This window comes from Ranitomeya variabilis, chromosome 7 (assembly GCF_051348905.1).
Source record: "Ranitomeya variabilis isolate aRanVar5 chromosome 7, aRanVar5.hap1, whole genome shotgun sequence".
Classification (NCBI taxonomy): Eukaryota; Metazoa; Chordata; class Amphibia; order Anura; family Dendrobatidae; genus Ranitomeya; species Ranitomeya variabilis.
This window is the reverse complement of record NC_135238.1, coordinates 182,326,574-182,350,273: the sequence shown is the minus strand read 5'-3', so window position 1 is coordinate 182,350,273 and position 23,700 is coordinate 182,326,574. Positions and strand designations below refer to the sequence as shown.

At 44.7% G+C, this 23,700-nt stretch overlaps 1 protein-coding gene across 1 annotated transcript in view; it reads left to right on the top strand.

The window, feature by feature from the left end:
- LOC143786274 (germinal-center associated nuclear protein-like) overlaps positions 1–23,700 on the top strand; it is a 73,948-nt gene that overhangs the window by 28,589 nt on the left and 21,659 nt on the right. The window lies entirely within an intron of this gene.

Here is a 23,700-nt window from a genome sequence, read left to right as displayed (position 1 = left end):
ATATTCCCAAGCTGACGGTGTGCCTCCTCCAAGTAGAGTGAATGTGGCCACAATACCAAATTGCCCCCCTTGTCCGCTTCCTTGATCAAAAAAAGCATTGTTGTCCCTAAGACCAAAAAGGGCACGCCTCTCCTCCCTGCTCAGATTACCAGGGACAGGGATACGTGGACGCAAAGTCATAATGTCCCTTTTAGTAAGTTCGAAAAACACCCTAATGGCAGGGACCAGCGAAAAAGGCGGGGCCACACGAGATTTATTTTTAAACGGACAAGGACTCTTACCGTCATCTGGGCTATTCTCCTGCAAAAGCTGCAAAAGGTCACGGAAAACTTGTTGGTCAGTTGGTTCAACACCTTCCATCGCCCGGGGTCTGTTGTGTAACACCTGCAATAAGAGACGTCGACAGAACAAATATAAGTCTTTTACCAGGGTAAACTTATCCAAAGTATGGACAGGAGAGAAGGTGAGGCCACGTTGTAATACAGAAAGTTCAATGGGGGACAGAGTATGATCCGACAGGTTGATAACCTGTAGTGTCCCAGCAAATACCTGGCTGTCAGCAACCGAGTCCCCGGGGGGCCCAGATGCCCCTACTTGCGATTGTTCCTGTGGGGCTTCTGTGTAGAGGGTCTGTGTCCTCCATATCTGGTGGACCGTGGTGGTAGGGATGCGACGCTTCCGCCCCCTTCTATTCCGATGTCGGGCTCGCTTTCCACTGACGATAAAAAATCGCTCTCTGAAGTACCCGCGGGCCTCCTAGAGGTATCACGTTTCATGTCCACCACTCTCTGGACTTGTGGCCCACGTCTTCCGTTTCCCTGCTGTCTCCATTTGAATGCCCCATTTGTATCAAAATCGTTACGGTCCCTAAGAAATTTATTTTTCTTTTTTGCCATAATGTCATGGTCATACTTGTCCAGACCCTCCTTTAACTTGGCTCTGAACGGTTGAACCTGTCTCGTATCATCAAAGCCCACCAACCTAGTTTCCAGATCCCTGATCTTTGCCTTAGTGTCAGCCAATAGCTGCCTGTCATGCTCCAAGAGCATGTTCATGGTACTAGAGCATTTTAGTAAACCCTGTTCCCATGTAGCCCGGAACTCTGGGGAGGGCTCCCATGCAGGATAGATAGGGACCCTAAGGCCCCGGGGAGCGATGTTTAATTTGATATACTCCTCCAGACTGCGAACATTCCACCAGAGCCTTATGCCAGCTCGGTGTGCCGCTGATAGCTCTGAAGAGAGCTTGTTAAAGTCAGAGTCTGGTGAGACCTGTTCCCCTGTTGAAAAGATGTTACTGGAATGAGCCCTCCAAGCGGCTTCCCGGGCCTCCCAGTCCATGGCTAGGCAACTCAACCAATCACCACCAATGTCTATAAGGACAAAAAGATAGAAAGGGCACACAATTACAATAAATATATGTATAGCCCATATATATACAAAAATTCACAATAGAATGCGTGCTACCCAAAAGGAAACACCTACCAAAAGGCAGGTGTTATGATCCTTAGTGGCTGAGGATCACTAATTATTCCAGCTAAGTACAGAACATAGAACCAGCTCTAGGGAGGTGGTAACTGGGCTGACCGCAAATCTGATCCTATCCAAACACACTAAAGGTAGCCGGTGACCGTGCCTGAAATCCTAGACGGGTCGACGCAGCCTGAGAAACTGACTACCCTAGAGAGAAAATAAGACCTCACTTGCCTCTAGAGAAATTAACCCCAAAGATATAGAAAGCCCCCAACAAATAATAAGGGTGAGGTAAGGGGAAGGCACATACGTAGAGATGAAATCAGATTCAGCAAAAGAGGCCCACTAATGCTAGATAGCAGAAAACAGAAAGTGGACTATGCGGTCAGCAAAAAACCCTAATAAAAAATCCACGCTGAGTATTCAAGAACCCCCGCACCAACTAACGGTGTGAGGGGAGAATCTCAGCCCCCCAGAGCTACCAGCAAGCTAGGAAATCACATTTTGGCAAGCTGGACAAGAAACATAATGAACACAGATGATCAAAAAATAAGCAAACAGAAACTTAGCTTCTCTTGAATGAGACTGATGGCAAGGTAATCAGAAGGAAACAGAATAGCTCTGAATACATCGATAGCAGGCAAGGAACTGAGTCTCCAGGAGAGCTAAATAGGAAACACCCACAGCTAACGAAACAGCTGAAAGTCACAAACCTGCAGAAAGACATGACTCACACAATGCCGTTTGTGACCACAGGAGGGAGCCCGGAAATAGAGTTAACAACAGTACCCCCCCCCCCCTTGAGGAGGGGTCACCGAAACCTCACCAAGACCCCCAGGGCGATCAGGATGAGCCGCGTGGAAGGCATGAACCAAAACGGCCGCATGAACATCAGAGGCGACAACCCAGGAATTATCCTCCTGACCATAGCCCTTCCACTTAACCAAATACTGAAGCCTCCGTCTAGAGATACGAGAATCCAAGATCTTCTCCACCACGTACTCCAACTCTCCCTCGACCAGCACCGGAGCTGGAGGCTCAACAGCAGGAACCACAGGCACCACGTACCGCCGCAACAAAGACCTATGGAACACATTATGAATAGCAAACGATGCTGGAAGATCCAAACGAAAAGACACCGGGTTAAGGATTTCCAAAATCTTATAAGGACCGATGAAGCGAGGCTTGAATTTAGGAGAGGAGACCTTCATAGGAACATACCGAGAAGACAACCATACCAAATCCCCAACACGAAGTCGGGGACCCTCACCGCGGCGGCGGTTGGCAAAGCGCTGAGCCTTCTCCTGTGACAATTTCAAATTGTCCACCACATGGTTCCAAATCTGCTGCAACCTATCCACCACAGAATCCACCCCAGGACAGTCAGAAGGCTCAACCTGGCCCGAGGAAAAACGAGGATGAAAACCAGAATTGCAGAAAAAGGGCGAAACCAAAGTAGCAGAACTAGCTCGATTATTAAGGGCAAACTCGGCCAACGGCAAAAAAGTCACCCAATCATCCTGATCAGCGGAAACAAAACATCTTAAATAAGTTTCCAACGTCTGATTAGTTCTCTCAGTTTGGCCATTAGTCTGCGGATGGAAGGCAGACAAAAAAGACAAATCAATGCCCATCTTAGCACAAAAAATCCGCCAAAATCTGGACACAAACTGGGATCCTCTGTCAGACACAATATTCTCAGGGATGCCGTGCAAACGAACCACATTCTGAAAGAACAAAGGAACCAAATCGGAGGAGGAAGGCAACTTAGGCAAGGGCACCAAATGGACCATTTTGGAAAAACGATCACACACCACCCAGATGACAGACATTTTCTGAGACACTGGAAGATCCGAAATAAAATCCATGGAAATGTGCGTCCAAGGCCTCTTCGGGACAGGCAAAGGCAAAAGCAAACCGCTGGTACGAGAACAGCAAGGCTTAGCCCGAGCACAAATCCCACAGGACTGCACAAAGGAACGCACATCCCGCGACAAGGAAGGCCACCAAAAGGACCTAGCCACCAAATCTCTGGTACCAAAAATCCCAGGATGCCCCGCCAACACCGAAGAATGAACCTCGGAAATAACTCTGCTGGTCCATCTATCAGGGACAAACAGTCTCTCTTGTGGGCAACGATCCGGTCTATCCGCCTGAAATTTCTGCAGCACTCGTCGCAAATCTGGGGAAATGGCAGACAAAATCACTCCCTCTCTGAGGATACCAGCCGGCTCTGAGACTCCCGGAGAGTCAGGCACAAAACTCCTAGAAAGCGCATCAGCCTTCACGTTCTTCGAACCAGGCAAGTATGAGATGACGAAGTTGAAACGGGAGAAAAACAACGACCAACGAGCCTGTCTAGGATTTAGACGCTTAGCAGACTTGAGATAAATCAGATTTTTGTGATCAGTCAAGACCACCACATGATGTTTAGCTCCCTCGAGCCAATGTCGCCACTCCTCAAATGCCCACTTCATAGCCAACAACTCCCTATTACCAACATCATAATTCCGCTCGGCAGGCGAAAATTTTCTTGAAAAGAAAGCACATGGCTTCATCACAGAGCCATCAGAGCTTCTCTGCGACAAAACAGCCCCTGCTCCAATCTCAGACGCATCAACCTCGACCTGGAAGGGAAGAGAGACATCTGGCTGGCACAAGACTGGCGCTGAAGAAAACCGGCGCTTCAGCTCCTGAAAGGCCTCCACGGCCGCAGGAGACCAATTAGTCACATCAGAACCCTTCTTGGTCAAATCCGTCAAAGGTTTAACCACGCCAGAAAAATTAGCGATGAAGCGACGGTAAAAATTAGCAAAACCTAAGAACTTCTGAAGACTCTTAACAGACGTGGGCTGAGTCCAGTCATGAATGGCCTGGACCTTGACTGGGTCCATCTCCACAGTAGACGGAGAAAAAATAAAACCCAAAAAGGAAACCTTCTGTACTCCAAAGAGGCATTTTGAGCCCTTCACAAATAAAGCATTAGCACGCAGGACCTGAAACACCATCCTGACCTGCTTCACATGGGACTCCCAATCATCAGAAAAAAACAAAATGTCATCCAGATAAACAATCATAAATTTATCCAGATATTCTCGTAAAATGTCATGCATGAAGGACTGAAACACAGAAGGAGCATTAGAGAGCCCAAAAGGCATCACCAAGTACTCAAAATGGCCTTCGGGCATATTAAATGCTGTTTTCCATTCGTCTCCCTGCTTAATGCGCACAAGGTTATACGCACCACGAAGATCTATCTTGGTGAACCAACTGGCACCCTTAGCCGAGCAAACAAATCAGACAATAATGGCAAAGGATACTGAAATTTGACCGTGATTTTATTCAGGAGACGATAATCTATACAAGGTCTCAAAGACCCGTCCTTCTTGGCCACAAAAAAAATCCTGCACCAAGAGGGGACGAGGATGGGCGAATATGTCCTTTCTCCAAAGACTCCTTTATATAACTCCGCATCACGGCATGCTCTGGTACAGGCAAATTAAAAAGTCGTCCCTTAGGAAACTTACTACCAGGAATCAAATTTATAGCACAATCACAGTCCCTATGAGGAGGAAGGGCACTGAACCTGGGCTCATCAAATACATCCTGGTAGTCCGACAAAAACTCAGGGATCTCAGAAGGAGTAGAAGAAGCAATGGACAACAATGGAGTATCGCCATGAATCCCCTGACAGCCCCAACTTGACACAGACATAGCTGTCCAATCTAAAACTGGATTATGGGCCTGTAGCCATGGCAGACCCAAAACGACAACATCATGCAAATTATGCAGCACAAGAAAACGAATCACCTCCTGATGTACGGGAGTCATGCACATGGTCACTTGCGTCCAATACTGGGGCTTATTCTCAGCCAATGGCGTAGCATCAATTCCTCTCAGAGGAATAGGAAATTCCAAAGGCTCCAGAACAAAACCACAGCGCCTGGCAAACGACAAATCCATCAGACTCAGGGCAGCACCTGAATCCACAAAAGCCATAACCGAGTAGGATGACAAAGAAGAAATTAAAGTAACAGACAAAATAAATTAAGGCTGTAAAGTACCGATGGTGACAGGTTTAGCGACCTTTTTTAAGCGCTTAGAGCATGCTGATATAACATGAGTAGAATCACCACAGTAAAAGCACAACCCATTCTGACGTCTATGATTTTGCCGCTCGATTCTGGTCAGAATTCTGTCACATTGCGTAGACTCAGGTCTCTGTTCTGACAACACCGCCAGAGGATGGGCAGATTTGCGCTCCCGCAAACGCCGATCAATCTGAATGGCCAAGGCCATTGAATCACTCAGACTTGTAGGAGTGGGAAACCCCACCATAACATTCTTAATGGCTTCAGAAAGACCATCTCTGAATTTTGCGGCCAGAGCACACTCATTCCATTGAGTAAGCACCAACCATTTCCGAAATTTTTGACAATACACCTCAGCTTCATCCTGACCTTGAGAGATAGCTAGCAATGCCTTTTCTGCCTGGCTTTCAAGATTAGGCTCCTCATAAAGCAATCCAAGCGCCAGGAAAAACGCATCCACATTCAACAATGCAGGATCTCCTGGCGCCAGAGAGAAGGCCCAATCTTGAGGGTCGCCCCGTAACAAGGAGATAACAATTTTAACTTGCTGAGCGGAATCACCAGAGGAACGAGGTCTCAAAGATAGAAACAATTTACAATTATTCCTAAAATTCAGAAACCTAGATCTATTTCCAAAAAACAGCTCAGGAATAGGTATTTTTGGTTCAGACATAGGGTTATGAATAACAAAATCCTGAATGCTTTGCACCCTTGCAGTAAGACGATCTACACTAGAAGTCAGAGTCTGAATATCCATGTCTGTAGCTGAGCTCAACACCACCCAGAGTATAAGGGGATGAAAGAAGCTAGACAAACTGCAGCAAAGAAAGAGGAGGAAAAAAAAAATTTTACTCAGGGCTTCTTTTAATCCCTCTTCTGCGATGCATTAAACACTTCTTTTGGCCTGCTATACTGTTATGGTCCTTAGTGGCGGAGGATCACTAATTATTCCAGCTAAGTACAGAACATAGAACCAGCTCTAGGGAGGTGGTAACTGGGCTGACCGCAAATCTGATCCTATCCAAACACACTAAAGGTAGCCGGTGACCGTGCCTGAAATCCTAGACGGCTCGACGCAGCCTGAGAAACTGACTACCCTAGAGAGAAAATAAGACCTCACTTGCCTCTAGAGAAATTAACCCCAAAGATATAGAAAGCCCCCAACAAATAATAACGGTGAGGTAAGGGGAAGGCACATACGTAGAGATGAAATCAGATTCAGCAAAAGAGGCCTACTAATGCTAGATAGCAGAAAACAGAAAGTGGACTATGCGGTCAGCAAAAAACCCTAATAAAAATCCACGCTGAGTATTCAAGAACCCCCGCACCAACTAACGGTGTGAGGGGAGAATCTCAGCCCCCCAGAGCTACCAGCAAGGTAGGAAATCACATTTTGTCAAGCTGGACAAGAAACATAATGAACACAGATGATCAAAAAATAAGCAAACAGAAACTTAGCTTCTCTTGAATGAGACTGATGGCAAGGTAATCAGAAGGAATCAGAATAGCTCTGAATACATCGATAGCAGGCAAGGAACTGAGTCTCCAGGAGAGCTAAGTAGGAAACACCCACAGCTAACGAAACAGCTGAAAAACACAAACCTGCAGAAAGACATGACTCACACAATGCCGTTTGTGACCACAGGAGGGAGCCCGGAAATAGAGTTCACAACAGGCAGGCAAGACATACATATCAAATGAACAGAGCATTAGGTGCACCGCCATATAATAATAAGGCAGATAATGGGTGCAAAGTCAGTAGTAAATTGGTGTGATATTTATAGTTATTATAATTATATTAATATTAACAATAAAATAATTTCTGTACAATCGTGCATATTTCTCATTGGTGACATGTGGCCCTTGTGTGTTTCTCTATGGGCAGATTGGTGGATTGGCTGCTTGGATGAGTGCCCCCGGGGGTATGTGGCGGATGTTGCATTGAGATATGTGTGTTGGGGGCGACATTTCTATGTATTTATATCTTTTTGCACATAAGAGATTTGGAAGGGCGTACATGTACTTTTTATACGGTCCTTGTTTGCTCTGAACTTTTGCATCTGTTTAATACGGAGGCACCTTACACTCTAGTAAATGGTCACCACTCATTACCTCTACTTGATGTGTTTGCATGTGCATACAGTGGATCTATGCGCTTCATTTGGCGCAGCTGCTGTTGCGGTATCATAGTTTCCAGATACACGGTTTTGCACATGCGTTCTGCCCCGATCTTGTATCCATTAGGAATGACCAGTTGCACTGGCGTCTTCCATCTCAGGTGCGGTTGGACTGGTTTATTACGGGCACTCTTTGTCCCTAATTATGCCGCCTATTTTCTTGTGCATCCATTATGCTGTATGCTCTATGCGCCTGCGCGCAGTGTCTCCCTGCGCTCCATCTGGCGCAGCCGCTGTTGCAGTGTGAAGCACTGCTGGACGCACGGCGTCTGCGCATGCGCTCTGCTATGTTCCTGCTCTTACTAGGAACACTATGCTGGTTTTATTGTCCAGCACTAGGAGGCTTCCCCCTCCCATTTTCGGTGTGGCGACTTCCGCACACCGGTGTTCTATGAGCTATTAGGCTCGTGCTATTTTTAGCTGTTTGGACGTCCAATGCACATCTTCCGTGACGAAGCCTGCTTGTCAGGCGATACGCGTGGGCATCGCTATATTATACCAGGTTGTATTTCGATGGAGGGTTTCCTCCCTTTATAGCTTTGAGATCTAGTTAGGTACTTTTACTTATGGGTTATTATTAACCCCTTATCCTTTTTCCCCCTCCCCTTCCCCGTTTTTGGCTGGTTTTGCATTTAATATCCTGGGTAACGGTCTCATATATGTTACACACAGCCCGTTGGCGTGTGGTTACCAATTACATCATATGTTATCCGTCCTTTGATGTATTTCTATTCTCCCATGAGCCATTAGTGTGGGGTTGAGGTACTCTGTGTGGGGGACCTTATCATATATGGTTATTGTATCTCTATTCCTGTGTATTATGGATGGTGTGTATTTTTTTAATTATGTTTTAATTGTCTGTGATGTTGTTGGATTGTTTAATAAAATCAGCTTTGCATTTTTATATACCTCATGTAGTATTATTGGTGTGCATATTTTGGCAGTAGGCTTTTTCTTGTTGGTCTCTTGTATTTACTACTGACTTTGCACCCATTATCTGCCTTATTATTATATGGCGGTGCACCTAATGCTCTCTTCATTTGATAGGCATCGTCCGATAAGACTACAAGTCCCATCAGACAATGCCTTCTACAATAACAGTGATTGACACATTAGCCAATGATGGGACAGTAGTAGTCCCATCATCCGGCTAATGCGTTGAATGTAAAAAAAAAAAAAAATACTTAATACATGCTACATACATACTACATACATACATTCTACATACATACTACATACATACATACATGCTACATACATACTACATACATACTACATACATACTACATACATACTACATACATGCAACATACTACCTACATACATACTACATACATACTACATACATTACATACATACATGATACATAGATACATACTACATACATGCTACATACATACTACATACATACAACATACATACCGTATATACTCGAGTATAAGCCGACCCGAGTATAAGCCTACCCCCCTAATTTTGCCACAAAAAACTGGGAAAACTTATTGACTCGAGTATAAGCCTAGGGTAGGAAATGCAGCAGCTACCGGTGAATTTCAAAAATAAAAATAGATGCTCCATACCGTTCATTATTGCCCCATAAGATGCTCCATATAAAGCTGTGCCACATGTAATGCTCCATACATTTCATTATGGCCCCATAGATGCTCCATATAAAACTGTGCCATATAGAATGCTCCATACATTTCATTATGGCCCCATAGATGCTCCATATAAAACTGTGCCATATAGAATGCTCCATACATTTCATTATGGCCCCATAGATGCTCCATTTAAAACTGTGCCACATATAATGCTCCATACATTTCATTATTGCCCCATAGATGCGCCACATAAACTGCGCCATATATAATGCTCCATACTGTTCATTATTGCCCCATAGATGCTCCATATAAAGCTGTGCAATATATAATGCTGCTGCTGCAATAAAAAAAATGACATACTCACCTCTCTTGCTGCCCGCAGCTCCTCAGCTTCCCGTCTCGGCGTCTCTCCGCACTGACTGTTCAGGCAGAGGGCGGCGCGCAGATTAGTACGTCATCGCGCCCTCTGACCTGAACAGTCAGAGCAAGAGGACGGGAAGACGGAGCGGCGCCCGGAGGGTGCGACTGCACTCTAGAGGCTCCAGGAACACAATGGGCAGGAAGGTATCCTTCCGCCACTGTATTCCTCCGCCGCTGTAAAAATAAAAAGTCCCTAGTCTCACTTTATGCCATTGCTGTGTGTCATGATTCTCAATGGCGAGAGAACATAGCCCAGCATATATGAGAACTAGCTCTTGGAAGATGGAAACTATTCTGACCATGAACTAAACCTGCCGCACAACTAGAAGTGGCCGGGTAGCATGCCTACGTTTTATCCCTATATGCCCAGCGCCAGCCGGAGAACTAACTAATCCTGGCAGAGGAAAAAATACAGTCCTGGCTCACCTCTAGAGAAATTTCCCCAAAAGGCAGACAGAGGCCCCCACATATATTGGCGGTGATTTTAGATGAAATGACAAACGTAGTATGAAAATAGGTTTAGCAAAATCGAGGTCCGCTTACTAGATAGCAGGAAGACAGAAAGAGCACTTTCATGGTCAGCTGAAAACCCTATCAAAACACCATCCAGAAATTCCTTTAAGACTCTAGCATTAACTCATAACACCAGAGTGGCAATTTCCGTTCACAAGAGCTTTCCAGACACAGTAACGAAACAGCAGCTGTGAACTGGAACAAAATGCAAAAACAAAACAAGGACAAAAGTCCAACTTAGCTGAGAGTTGTCTGGTAGCAGGAACATGCACAGAAGGCTTCTGATTACAATGTTGACCGGCATGAAACTGACAGAGGAGCAAGGTTATATAGCGACTCCCACATCCTGATGGGAGCAGGTGAACAGAGGGGATGATGCACACAAGTTCAATTCCACCAGTGGCCACCGGGGGAGCCCAGAATCCAACTTCACAACAGCTGTGTGAGAAATTGTCCCACGCAGCAATTGCCATAAAGTAAGACTTTGAACTATAGTAACCTCAGTGATGCACTGCAGGAGCCATTGTCTCCTGTCAGTGTATCACTGAGGGTCCTGTAGAGCGGTGACATCACCCGATGTCACTGTTCTATAGGGGAGATCGTCGTGGGACACTCGTTAATAATTGGACTACGGCGGACAGGTAGTATACGGTTTATTTTACGTTTTTTTGCAGGCGCTGAAGTATGGTAAGTATGGTTAATTTTTCCTAATGTGTGTGTTTTATTAACCCTTTACTAGTATTGGATTAATAATGGATAGGCATCTTATTGATGCCTCTCCGTTATTAACCTGGCTTAATGTCATATTACAATAGCAAGGTGACATTAACCCCTTATTACCCCATATCCCACCGCTACACGGGAGTGGGAAGAGAGGGGCTAAGTGCCGGAATTGGCGCATCTCACAGATGCACCATTTCCGGGGCGGCTGCGGACTGGTATTTGTAGCTGGGGGGGTGCCGATATCCATGGCCCCTCTCTAGGCTATGAATATCAGCCCGCAGCTGTCTGCGTAGCCTTTACTGGCTATTAAAATAGGGGGACCCCCCCAAAAAAATGATGTGGGGTCCCCCTATGTTTTATAGCCAGAAAGGCTACGCAGACAGCTGCGGGCTGATATTCATAGCCTAGAGAGGGGCAATGGATATTGCACCCCCCCCCCCCCCCCCCGGCTGCAAATACCATTCCGCAGTCGCCTCGGAGATGGCGGATCTGTAAGATGCACCAATTCCGGCACTTAGCCCCTCTCTTCCCACTCCCGTGTAGCGGTGGTGTAATAATCATTGGGGATAATTCAGGAGACTCTTTGCGTGGAACAAGACAACAGGGCACAGTTTTATAAGTGGTAAAGTTTATATTATCACACGGTGATTCAAGCAGGTGCAGAGAGAAACTCAAGTCCACAACACTTGGTGCAAATAATTAACGCAGCTTAGCAGTCAATAGGAAACTTCAGCGGTAGATGCAAACACACAGTCTATGAAGCACAGTTATACTTGAGGAAACTTGACACGAATAGATCCTTGACTTAGTCCAGACACAGATAGATATGCTATTAGGCAGTTCAAATCATATCTTAGCTCAACCAGGGAGGCCTGGTTAATAGTCTCAGGTTTTGCAGAGCAGGAACAGCCTACATGTCCAGCAAATGCAGATGGAAGTAACACGAGCAGCAGATGAAGGAGGATTACTGAACACTGGTGTATGCAGCAGGAACTCAGAGCAGAGTGGCAGGATCTCCAACACAGGTTCACAGGAGCAGGTGCAAGGCTAGGGAGTAATCAGGAGCTGGATGCAAAGCAGAATAATCTAGCACAGACTGAAGGCTGGGGTGGAGTTTTATAGCAGGAAGACAAGTGCACATGAGACCAAAGACGCCATGTTGGAAAAGGGCAGTAATGCACAAAAGGTAAAAAATGTTCAGAGTCCTGACATTACTCCCTCCTTAGAATCGGCCTCAGGACGATCCTGGACCTGGTTTCTCAGGGAATCTCTGATGAAAACGAGAAATCTTCTGTTGGGCATTGATGTTTTCCACAGGTTCCCAAGAGTATTCCTCAGGGGGATATCCCTGCCATCTTATCAGATATTGGAGCCGATTCCTGTGAATCCTGGAATCAATAATTTCCTCCACCACGAATTGTTCTTGCCCATCAATCACCACAGGCTGCAGAGGTGGCACAACACGTCCCTGGAAGGTATTAGGAGATACAGGCTTTAGTAAAGATACATGAAAAACTGGGTGTACCTTCATTGTCCTAGGTAGCTTCAGCCGGCAGGCCACAGGGCTCACAAAACCGTTGAACTTGAAAGGGCCAATGAATTTCTGTCCAAGTTTTTGTGAAGGAACATTTAACTTCAGATTCTTAGTTGCTAACCACACGGAATCTCCTACCTTGAACATGGGTGCAGGTTTACGGAATCTATCAGCCGATCTCTTATAACGTTCTTGAGCCGTGGTCAGGGATTCCTTCAGAACCTCCAGATTTTGTCTCATCGCAGTCAGCCTTTCCTCCACTGCTGGAACCAGAGAATTAATTGGAGACCTAGGTAAAATACACGGATGATAACCCAGATTGGCAAAGAAAGGTGTAAATTTAGTGGAGGCGCTCTGATAATTATTATATGAAAATTCGGCTAACGGCAACAACTCCAACCAATCATCCTGGAGATGGCTGACATAGCATCTTAGATATTGTTCCAGCGTCTGGTTGGTACCCTCAGTCTGACCATTTGTCTGGGGATGGTAAGCAGAAGAGAGACAGACATTAATATTGAGTGCAGAGCAAAACCCCTTCCAGAATCTTGAAGTGAACTGTACTCCACGGTCAGAGATGATCTCATCCGGCACCCCATGCAACCGAAAGACATTCTGTATAACCAAGTTCACTGTATCTTTAGCAGAGGTAAGGCCGGTGCACGGAACAAAATTAGCAGCTTTAGTCAGGCGATCAACTACCACCATGATTGTATTCATGCCCCCCGATGTAGGCAGCTCCACAATAAAGTCCATTGATATAGACCCCCAAAGGCGGGATGGAACAGGTAATGGGTGTAGAAGACCCCTAGGTGCCACATGAGGAGTCTTGTAACGGGCACATACCTCGCAAGAGAGAACATAGTCCTTGGTATCCTTCAGGCAAGTTGGCCACCAGAAGAATCGGCTCAGGAACTCGTGTCTTCTGTAACCCCCTGTGACCAGCCAACTTGGAGTCATGTACCAACTTGAGGATCTGCAGACGGACGACCTCTGGGACGTAGATACGTCGATCTCTGAACCACATGCCACCCTTAAAGACAAGATTAATATCCACAGGTGGGTTGGCCAGAAATACATCACCTTCATAGGCCTCCCTGCACTCCTTCCACAAGTCCTGATCGTGGATAACTCCGATGAAATTTGCATCAGATAGAATGGTCTTGGACGGGGCTCCAGGTACGGAATCCGCAGCATGAATTCGGGATAAAGCATCAGCCTTCCCATTACGAGAACCTGGACGGTACGAGATAACAAAGTTAAATTGATTTAAGAATAAGTTCCAACGAGCCTGACGAGGAGAAAGACATCTAGGGGATCTAAGGAACTCTAGATTGCGATGCTCAGTTAGCACTATGATCTGTTGTGCAGCTCCTTGCAGATGATGCCTCCATTCTTTGAAAGCCGCAATAATAGCCAGCAATTCCTTGTCTCCCATGTCGTAGTTCTTCTCTGCTGAGGTTAGTCTACGGGAAAAGAAAGCACAAGGATGTAGCAGACCCTTCTCTCCAGTTCTTTGGGAGAGAATAGCCCCCAAAGCATTATCAGAAGCATCCACCTCCACAATGAAAGGATGTGTTGGATCTGGGTGTATCAACAGCGGTGCTGATGTGAAACAGATCTTCAGCCGATCAAAAGCTTCTTGAGCCTGTGATGACCACTTAAAGGGCTTTTCCTTCTTTGTCAAGGAAGTAATGGGACGGACAATATCAGAAAAATTTTGAATGAAGGGTCTGTAGAAATTTGCAAAGCCAATAAAACGTTGGACCTCCTTAACGTTCTTGGGTGCCGGCCAGTCAAGGATAGCCTGAATCTTACCAGATTCCATGTTCAGCCCCTTGGGAGAGATGATATAACCCAAGAACTGTATCTCAGAACGATGGAACTCGCATTTCTCCGGCTTGATATACAGTTGGTTCTCTTTCAGACGTCTTAAAACAGTTTTGACATGTTCTTCATGTTCCTGTAGAGAGTCAGAAAAGATTAGTATATCGTCCAAATAGATCACCACAAACTGGTCCAACAAATCTCTGAAGATGTCATTAACAAGGTGTTGAAATGCTGCAGGGGCGTTACAAAGCCCGAAGGGCATCACAAGAGATTCAAAGTGTCCATACCGGCATCTGAATGCTGTCTTCCACTCATCCCCTGGACGAATACGCACCAAAATATAAGCCCCACGAAGATCCAGCTTAGAGAACACTTTAGCGTGGCGGACTCTTTCCAGTAATTCGGGAATCAGAGGCAAAGGGTAACTGTTTCGTACGGTTACCTTATTGAGTTCCCGATAGTCAACACAGGGTCTCAGGTTCCCATCCTTCTTCTTTACAAAAAAATGGGTGCCCCTACTGGTGAGGAAGAAGGACGTATGAAGCCTTTGGCCAGATTTTCATCAATATACTCCTTTAAGGCTTGAAGCTCAGGTGCCGCCAAAGGATATACGTGACCAAAAGGAATATCTGCCCCAGGAAGCAACTCAATGGAACAGTCATAATGCCTGTGTGGAGGAAGTTGATCTGCATTCTTCTTGTCACAGAGGTCAGAGAACTCTTTATATGCTGGAGGTAAAGAAGATACCTGTACATGTGGTTCCGTAGCCGTGGACTCAGGGACAGCTTCTGTTAACGCTGAGTTGCTCCTTGTTGGAAAGATAATTTCCTTTGTCTCCCAGTTGATAATTGGGTTCTGAGAACGCAACCAAGGAATGCCTAAAATCACCGGAAAATGAGGAGAAGAAATTAGCAAGTAAGAAAGTTGCTCCTGATGATTAGGCTCCAACAAAATTTCAAGGGGTACGGTCTCCTGATCCACAGGCCCAGAGATTAAAGGTGACCCATCCACTGTTTCCATGGTAATTGGAGAGGCTCTTTGCTGAATTTTAATACCATGTTCCTTGGCAAATGCGATATCCATGAAATTGCCACCTGCACCAGAGTCAATCATAGCTGAACTGGAAATCCACTTTCCTGAACACAGGATTTTAATAGGGAGAGAACAGTGAGAGTTCTTTTCCTTCAGCTCCTTGGGGGGTGAAGTCATAGAAAGTGAATGGAATACAGCGTTTAAAGGCAGGCTACATTCAGAGATGTCAGATTCATCATCACAGTTGTCATACTCCCCTATTGCTGCTAGCACCTTGTTAGGCCGTCTAGGACACTTAGGGCAATTGATCAAGAAGTGGTCAGACTGGCCGCAGTAGAAACATAGACTTTCACGAAGGCGATGCTCCCGGCTCTCATTGATCTCACATCTCTGAACGGAATCAATTTGCATGGGCACCTCCTCCACTTCCCGAGATGTTTTACCTGCAGGCTCTTTGGAAGGAAGGGAAAAGTTAGAAATACGGTTATATGCAGCAAATTTCTCCTGCCTACGCTCAGTAAGGCGAATGTCTATGCGCACACAATGCTGTATAAATGTCTCTAGTTCTTGTGGTGACTCTGAGCGAGCTAGTTCATTTTTATAATACTAGACAGACCCCTTTTAAAAATAGGCAATTGTGCATAACTGTCCCAATTGGTATCTACTGCCAATCTCCTGAATTCAGTGGCATACTCAATAACAGAACGTTTAGCTTGGGGTAAAGACAACAAAGCAGATTCAGCGGATGCACGGCGATTAGGGTCATCAAACATTAATGCCATAGCGGCCAAGAAAGCATCCAAGTCATTTAACCGTGGGTCACGAGACTCAATCATCGGATTCGCCCAGGCGAGCGCTCGTGAGGTCAGTAGCATTATTACACACAACACTTTGGATCTATCAGTAGGAAAACGGTCAGCATGCACTTCAAAATATAGCATACATTGATTCACAAAGCCACGAAATTTGTCGCGATCACCATAAAATCTGAATGGGGGCAACTTAGGTGGGCTAGCTGGTGGCGGTTGCCCAGAGGGCAAAGTCACTTGTGCAGCTATTTGCGTGCTTATGTCCTGAAAAGCCCGTCCATACTGGGACTCTATGCCAGCAAGTTTGTTTTGCTGGGCTGCCATGCGATTGCTTAAGTCCTGCAAAGTTTGTCCAAACACTTTTTGATTGTGTTCAAAGCTTCCAAACTTTTTTGCAGACCTTCCACATCTTTCTCCAGTGATCTAATTATGGAAAACACCTGCTCTAATCTGCTCTCTGCAGTCATTGTTCCTGCAGTCTCTTTTTTTTATGGCTAGATTATCCTGTAATAATTATAGGGGATAATTCAGGAGACTCTTTGTGTGGAACAAGACAACAGGACACCGTTTTATAAGTGGTAAAGTTTATCTTATCACACAGTGATTCAAGCAGGTGCAGAGTCCAAACTCAAGTCCACAACACTTGGTGCAAATAATAAACGCAGCTTAGCAGTCAATAGGAAACTTCAGAGGTAGATGCAAACAAACAGAATGTCTGTGAAGCACAGATACACTTGAGGAAACTTGACACGAATAGATCCTTGACTTAGTCCAGACACAGATAGATATGCTATTAGGCAGTTAAAATCATATCTTAGCTCAACCAGTGAGGCCTGGTTAATAGTCTCAGGTTATTGCAAAGCAGCAACAGCTTACATGTCCAGCAAATGCAGATGAAGTAACACGAGCAGCAGATGAAGGAGGATTACTGAACACTGGTGTATGCAGCAGGAACTCAGAGCAGAGTGGCAGGATCTCCAACACAGGTTCACAGGTGTAGGTGCAAGGCCAGGGAGTAATCAGGAGCTGGATGCAAAGCAGAATAATCTAGCACAGACTGAAGGCTGGAGTGGAGTTTTATAGCAGGAAGACAAGTGCACATGAGACTAAAGACGCCATGTTGGAAAAGGGCAGTAATGCACAAAAGGTAAAAAATGTTCAGAGTCCTGACAGGTGGGATATGGGGTAATAAAGGGTTAATGTCACCTTGCTATTGTAAGGTGACATTAAGCCTGGTTAATAACGGAGAGGCATCAATAAGACGCCTATCCATTATTAATCCAATACTAGTAAAGGGTTAATAAAACACACACACATTAGGAAAAAGTAACCATACTTACCATACTTCAGCGCCTGCAAAAAACATAAAATAATAAACCGTATACTACCTGTCCGCCGTAGTCCAATTAATAACGAGTGTCCCACGACGATCTCCCCTATAGAACAGTGACATCGGGTGATGTCACTGCTCTATAGGACCCTCAGTGACACACTGACAGGAGACAATGGCTCCTGCAGTGCATCAATGAGGTTACCTGAGTTCAAAGTCTCACTTTATGGCAATTGCTGCGTGGGAAAATTTCTCACACAGCAATGGCATAAAGTGAGACTAGGGACTATTTTATTTTTACAGCGGCGGAGGAATACAGTGGCGGAAGCATACCTTCCTCCCGTCATTGTGTTCCTGGAGCCCCTGGAGAGCGGTCGCATCAGCTGATGCTTCCGTTCTCAACCCGAGATTGTCGTGGGACACTCGTGGATTTCTGCGGACAGGGAGTATATTGGTTGTTTGTTATTTTAATCTTTTTTACAGATACACTGGCTTCGGGGAACAAAGTGACAAGTAATGGTAAGTATGTACTCTATGTTTAATGTACTGTATGTCTGTATGTATTTATTGTATGTAATGTATGAATGTATTGTATGTAGTATGTATGTAGTATGTATGTAGTATATGTGATGTATGTATGTAGTATGTATGTATTGTATGTTGTATGTATGTAGTATGTATGTATTGTATGTAATGTGTGTATGTATGTAATGTATGTAGTATGTATGTAGAATGTATTATGTATGTAGTGTGTATGTTGTATGTATGTAGTACAGTTGTGGCCAAAAGTATTGACACCTCTGCAATTCTGTCAGATAATACTCAGTTTCTTCCTGAAAATGATTGCAATCACAAATTCTTTGGTATTATTACCTTCATTTAATTTGTCTTAAATGAAAAAACACAAAAGAGAATGAAGCAAAAAGCAAAACATTGATCATTTCACACAAAACTCCAAAAAGGGGCCAGACAAAAGTATTGGCACCCTCAGCCTAATACTTGGTTGCACAACCTTTAGCCAAAATAACTGCGACCAACCGCTTCCGGTAACCATCAATGAGTTTCTTACAATGCTCTGCTGGAATTTTAGACCATTCTTCTTTGGCAAACTGCTCCAGGTCCCTAATATTTGAAGGGTGCCTTCTCCAAACTGCCATTTTCAGATCTCTCCACAGGTGTTCTATGGGAGTCAGGTCTGGACTCATTGCTGGCCACCTTAGAAGTCTCCAGTGCTTTCTCTTAAACCATTTTCTAGTGCTTTTTGAAGTGTGTTTTGGGTCATTGTCCTGCTGGAAGACCCATGACCTCTGAGGGAGACCCAGCTTTCTCACACTGGGCCCTACATTATGCTGCAAAATTTGTTGGTAGTCTTCAGACTTCATAATGCCATGCACACGGTCAAGCAGTCCAGTGCCAGAGGCAGCAAAGCAACCCCAAAACATCAGGGAACCTCCGCCATGTTTAACTGTAGGGACCGTGTTCTTTTCTTTGAATGCCTCTTTTTTTTCTCCTGTAAACTATATGTTGATGCCTTTGCACAAAAAGCTCTACTTTTGTCTCATCTTACCAGAGAACATTCTTCCAAAACATTTTAGGCTTTTTCAGGTAAGTTTTGGCAAACTCCAGCCTGGCTTTTTTATGTCTCGGGTAAGAAGTGGGGTCTTCCTGGGTCTCCTACCATACAGTCCCTTTTCATTCAGACACCGACGGATAGTACGGGTTGACACTGTTGTACCCTCGGACTGCAGGGCAGCTTGAACTTGTTTGGATGTTAGTCGAGGTTCTTTATCCAACATCCGCACAAACTTGCATTGAAATCTCTTGTCAATTTTTTTTTTACGTCCACATCTAGGGAGGTTAGCCACAGTGCCATGGGCTTTAAACTTCTTGATGACACTGCGCACGGTAGACACAGGAACATTCAGGTATTTGGAGATGGACTTGTAGCCTTGAGATTGCTCATGCTTCCTCACAATTTTGTTTCTCAAGTCCTCAGACAGTTCTTTGGTCTTCTTTCTTTTCTCCATGCTCAATGTGGTGCACACAAGGACACAGGACAGAGGTTGAGTCAACTTTAATCCATGTCAACTGGCTGCAAGTGTGATTTAGTTATTGCCAACACCTGTTAGGTGCCACAGGTAAGTTACAGGTGCTGTTAATTACACAAATTAGAGAAGCATCACATGATTTTCCGAACAGTGCCAATACTTTTGTCCACCCCCTTTTTTATGTTTGGTGTGGAATTATATCCAATTTGGCTTTAGGACCATTCTTTTTGTGTTTTTCATTTAAGACAAATTAAATTAAGATAATAATAACAAAGAATTTGTGTTTGCAGTCATTTTCAGGAAGAGAAACTGAGTATTATCTGACAGAATTGCAGGGGTGTCAATACTTTTGGCCACAACTGTATGTATGTAGTATGTATGTACAAACCTACCTTTGCCCGACATTGCCATCTCTGTGTGCGGTTCCACCATTACTCCAAAGCAACATGCCCGCTGCCTTGGAGTCATCCTTGATTCCGAGCTTTCATTCACCCCCCACATCCGATCACTGGCTCGCTCTTCTTATCTGCATCTCAAAAACATTTCCAGAATTCGCCCTTTTCTTACTTTCGACTCTGCAAAAACTCTTACTGTTTCTCTTATTCATTCCCGTCTGGACTATTGTAACTCTCTACTAATCGGCCTCCCTCTTACCAAACTCTCCCCGCTCCAATCTGTCCTGAATGCTGCTGCCAGGATCATATTCCTCGCCAACCGTTACACCGATGCCTCTACCTTGTGCCAGTCATTACACTGGCTACCCATCCAATCCAGAATCCAGTACAAAACTACTACCCTCATCCACAAAGCACTCCATGGCTCAGCACCACCCTACATCTCCTCTCTGGTCTCAGTCTACCAACCTACCCGTGCCCTCCGCTCTGCTAATGACCTCAGGTTAGCATCCTCAATAATCAGAACCTCCCACTCCCGTCTCCAAGACTTTACACGTGCGGCGCCGATTCTTTGGAATGCACTACCTAGGTTAATACAATTAATCCCCAATCCCCATAGTTTTAAGCGTGCCCTAAAAACTCATTTGTTCAGATTGGCCTACCGCCTCAATGCATTAACCTAATTATCCCTGTGTGGCCTATTAATAAAAATACAACAACATAATCACGTTCCTCCATCATGTTCTCATACACTTTATGCAGTTAATAGCCTCTGTGTCTGTACTGTTACATACTTAGGCAGTTAACTGGTTCATGCAGCTTTACATGAACACCCGAGCCTTACACTATGGCTGGTCCAAATAACTAAAGCAATTGTTACCATCCACCTCTCGTGTCTCCCCTTTTCCTCATAGATTGTAAGCTTGCGAGCAGGTCCCTCATTCCTACTGGTATCTGTTTTGAACTGTGATTTCTGTTATGCTGTAATGTCTATTGTCTGTATAAGTCCCCTCTATAAGTTGTAAAGCGCTGCGGAATATGTTGGCGCTATATAAATAAAATTATTATTATTATTATTATTATGTAGTGTGTATGTAGTATGTATGTATGTAGTATGTATGTATGTATGTAGCATGTATGTAGTATGTATGTATGTATGTAGCATGTAGTATGTATGTAGCATGTATGTAGCATGTATGTAGCAAGTATGTAGTATGTAGTTCAACACATAAGCCGGATGATGGGACTACTACTGTACCATCATTGGCTAATGTGTCAATAACTGCCATTGTAGCAGGCATCGTCCGATGGGACTTGTAGTCTCATCGGACGATGCCTGCACAGACACAAAGACCCCGGCAGGGCGCACAGACCCCCCGGCAGGGCGCACAGACCCCCCGGCAGGCTCGCACAGACCCCGCTCGCACAAAGACATGCAGTCTCCGCCCACGCACCGCCCACACTGCATTATAGTGCATAATTGCACTATAGGAACTTCTGATTCCGGTATCGCAAAAATATCGGCACTCGGTATCGGAATTCCGATACAGCGAATATCGGCCGATACCCGATATTTGCAGTATCGGAATGCTCAACACTACTCATAGTACATAATATAATCCTTAAGCTTTTTTTTTTTTTTATAAACCCCTTAAGATATCATCTATTGGGGACAAAATAAAACATACAATAGAAGTGACAACACAGAAAATTATCTTATGAAAACAAATTTTTTTATTTAATTCATACAAAAACAGTAATATTTTTAAAATTCAGAAAATAGGTACTGGAAAAACCGAGGTTAATCTATATACTATCCATCCCCCAATTTAAATAGCATCTATACAGATATGTCAATTTTCATCACTAATCCATCTGAAATCCATTTCATGATTAAATGAAGCAGGTAAAGTGCCCTGTGCTTATAAAGTGCAGATATAGAATGTAATACTTATAACAGACGCTAGATGGCGCTGTTAATCTATTATTCAGATTTCTATGTCACAAAATGAGATTTATCATAAAATACTACATAGTTGAACAGATGCTATCAGTTCTAATTTATTAAATATTTTTTCTATGGAGATTAGGATATGAAGCCACCATAATAAACATTTCAAAGAAAATCCGTTATATAGTGTATATCAGTGTCTCATCCTAATATAATATTTATAAGGATACAATCCATCAGAGATAACATAGGTTAATAATCACAAAAGTATCTAAAGAGTTAAGGGGTATAATTTACCAGGTTTTCGTAGGGATCCAGTTATTGCCGCTGGTGGGATATAGAAAACCTCTCGCCCCGACGTGCGTGTTTCGCCCAGCTTCTTCCGGGGGCTTGTCTTAACTTACTGAAGTGGGACTTTTTGTCTTGATATAATATAATCCTGCATGATATAATCTGTATGATGCAAAATACCGTGCCAGCATGAAATGAGATCCCATTAGTTCTGTAAGTGCAAACAAGTCTCATGGAGAGAAGGCAAGTCAGGGCTCTGACATAGCTGGTGACAGTGCGACCCACAAGTTGGCTTAGAGGAAACTTGTCAAAAACAAAGGTATATGGTGGGACAGCGATGTGCTTGCCTCTCGGTGATGTTGGGAATGAAGTAATACAATCCTAGCTGTAGCAATCAGTGTCTCTGCCCCTAGCGCCTTGAGATTGTTAGATCAGGCCAAAGATGTCAGGGGAGCAAAGTTTTGAGTTAAGCAGATGCTAAATGTCTCCGTGCTACAACTCTGGATAGTGTGCACTGCGCCTTTAATTACATTTCTTATAACTGTTTTAAAGTCACTAATAAAAGTAAAGTTTTTTTTGTAAATAGCTGACTACAAAAATTGTCTAGAATGGGTGTAAAGGGTATATTTTGGCCATTGGAAACGGTTACCTTGTAGGTAATGGCTCCTGTAGAGAGGTCACAACGTGTTCCTCCCTATCCAGCATTTCTAAGCATTGTTGGTGAAAAATGCAGAGAACAAGTGAGGTAATTAATAGTATTTTCTCTCTCGCTTCATTGCGGGACACAGGAAACCATGGGTGTCTGCTGACACTAGGCAATGAAAAATGTTATCTCCTCCTCAGCAGGATACAGCCACCGACCTGAGCCGATCAGTCTCAGCCTAGTGTCAGTAGGTGACAGACACGGCGCTGCACTCAGCCCCGTTTCTACCTTAGGGTAATGATTTCCCTTTTTCTTTCGGATACAGCTTGTGAAGCCGCCCTCTAGGCTACTACGGGCGACAGAGTGGAATTGTGTCACTCTGATCTCCCCCCTAAAGTCTGAGAGCACAGTGTGGGATTGTGTCACTGCGGTTGTCTCCCTGGTCCATCCGGCTGGACCCTATCCACGTAACATATCAAGAGTGTTCAGGGCATCTCCACAGAGGGACAGGAGGACTGGTCCTTGCCTCCATCCCCCTGCTCACGCTCCCCCCAGAGCCAGACTGCAGGGCTGGAAGACGGTACCGGTACCTCCCACCTACCCAGGAGACAGCCTCCGGTACCAGGTACCCTCCAGCCGCCCAACAGTGTTCGGGACACCTTATGATCGTCTTCCCATCGTGCTATGAAGATGATTGCTGGGGCCTTCAGGACAGGTATCCTCCCCCCTAAGTCCCAGGAAGATAGTGGGGAGGGGGTGTTTGTAAAAAAAAAAATGCTGCTAATGGATCAGTAAAGCCACAGTTTTTCATTTTGATTTTTGGAGTGCTGCCTGTTTTGTTGT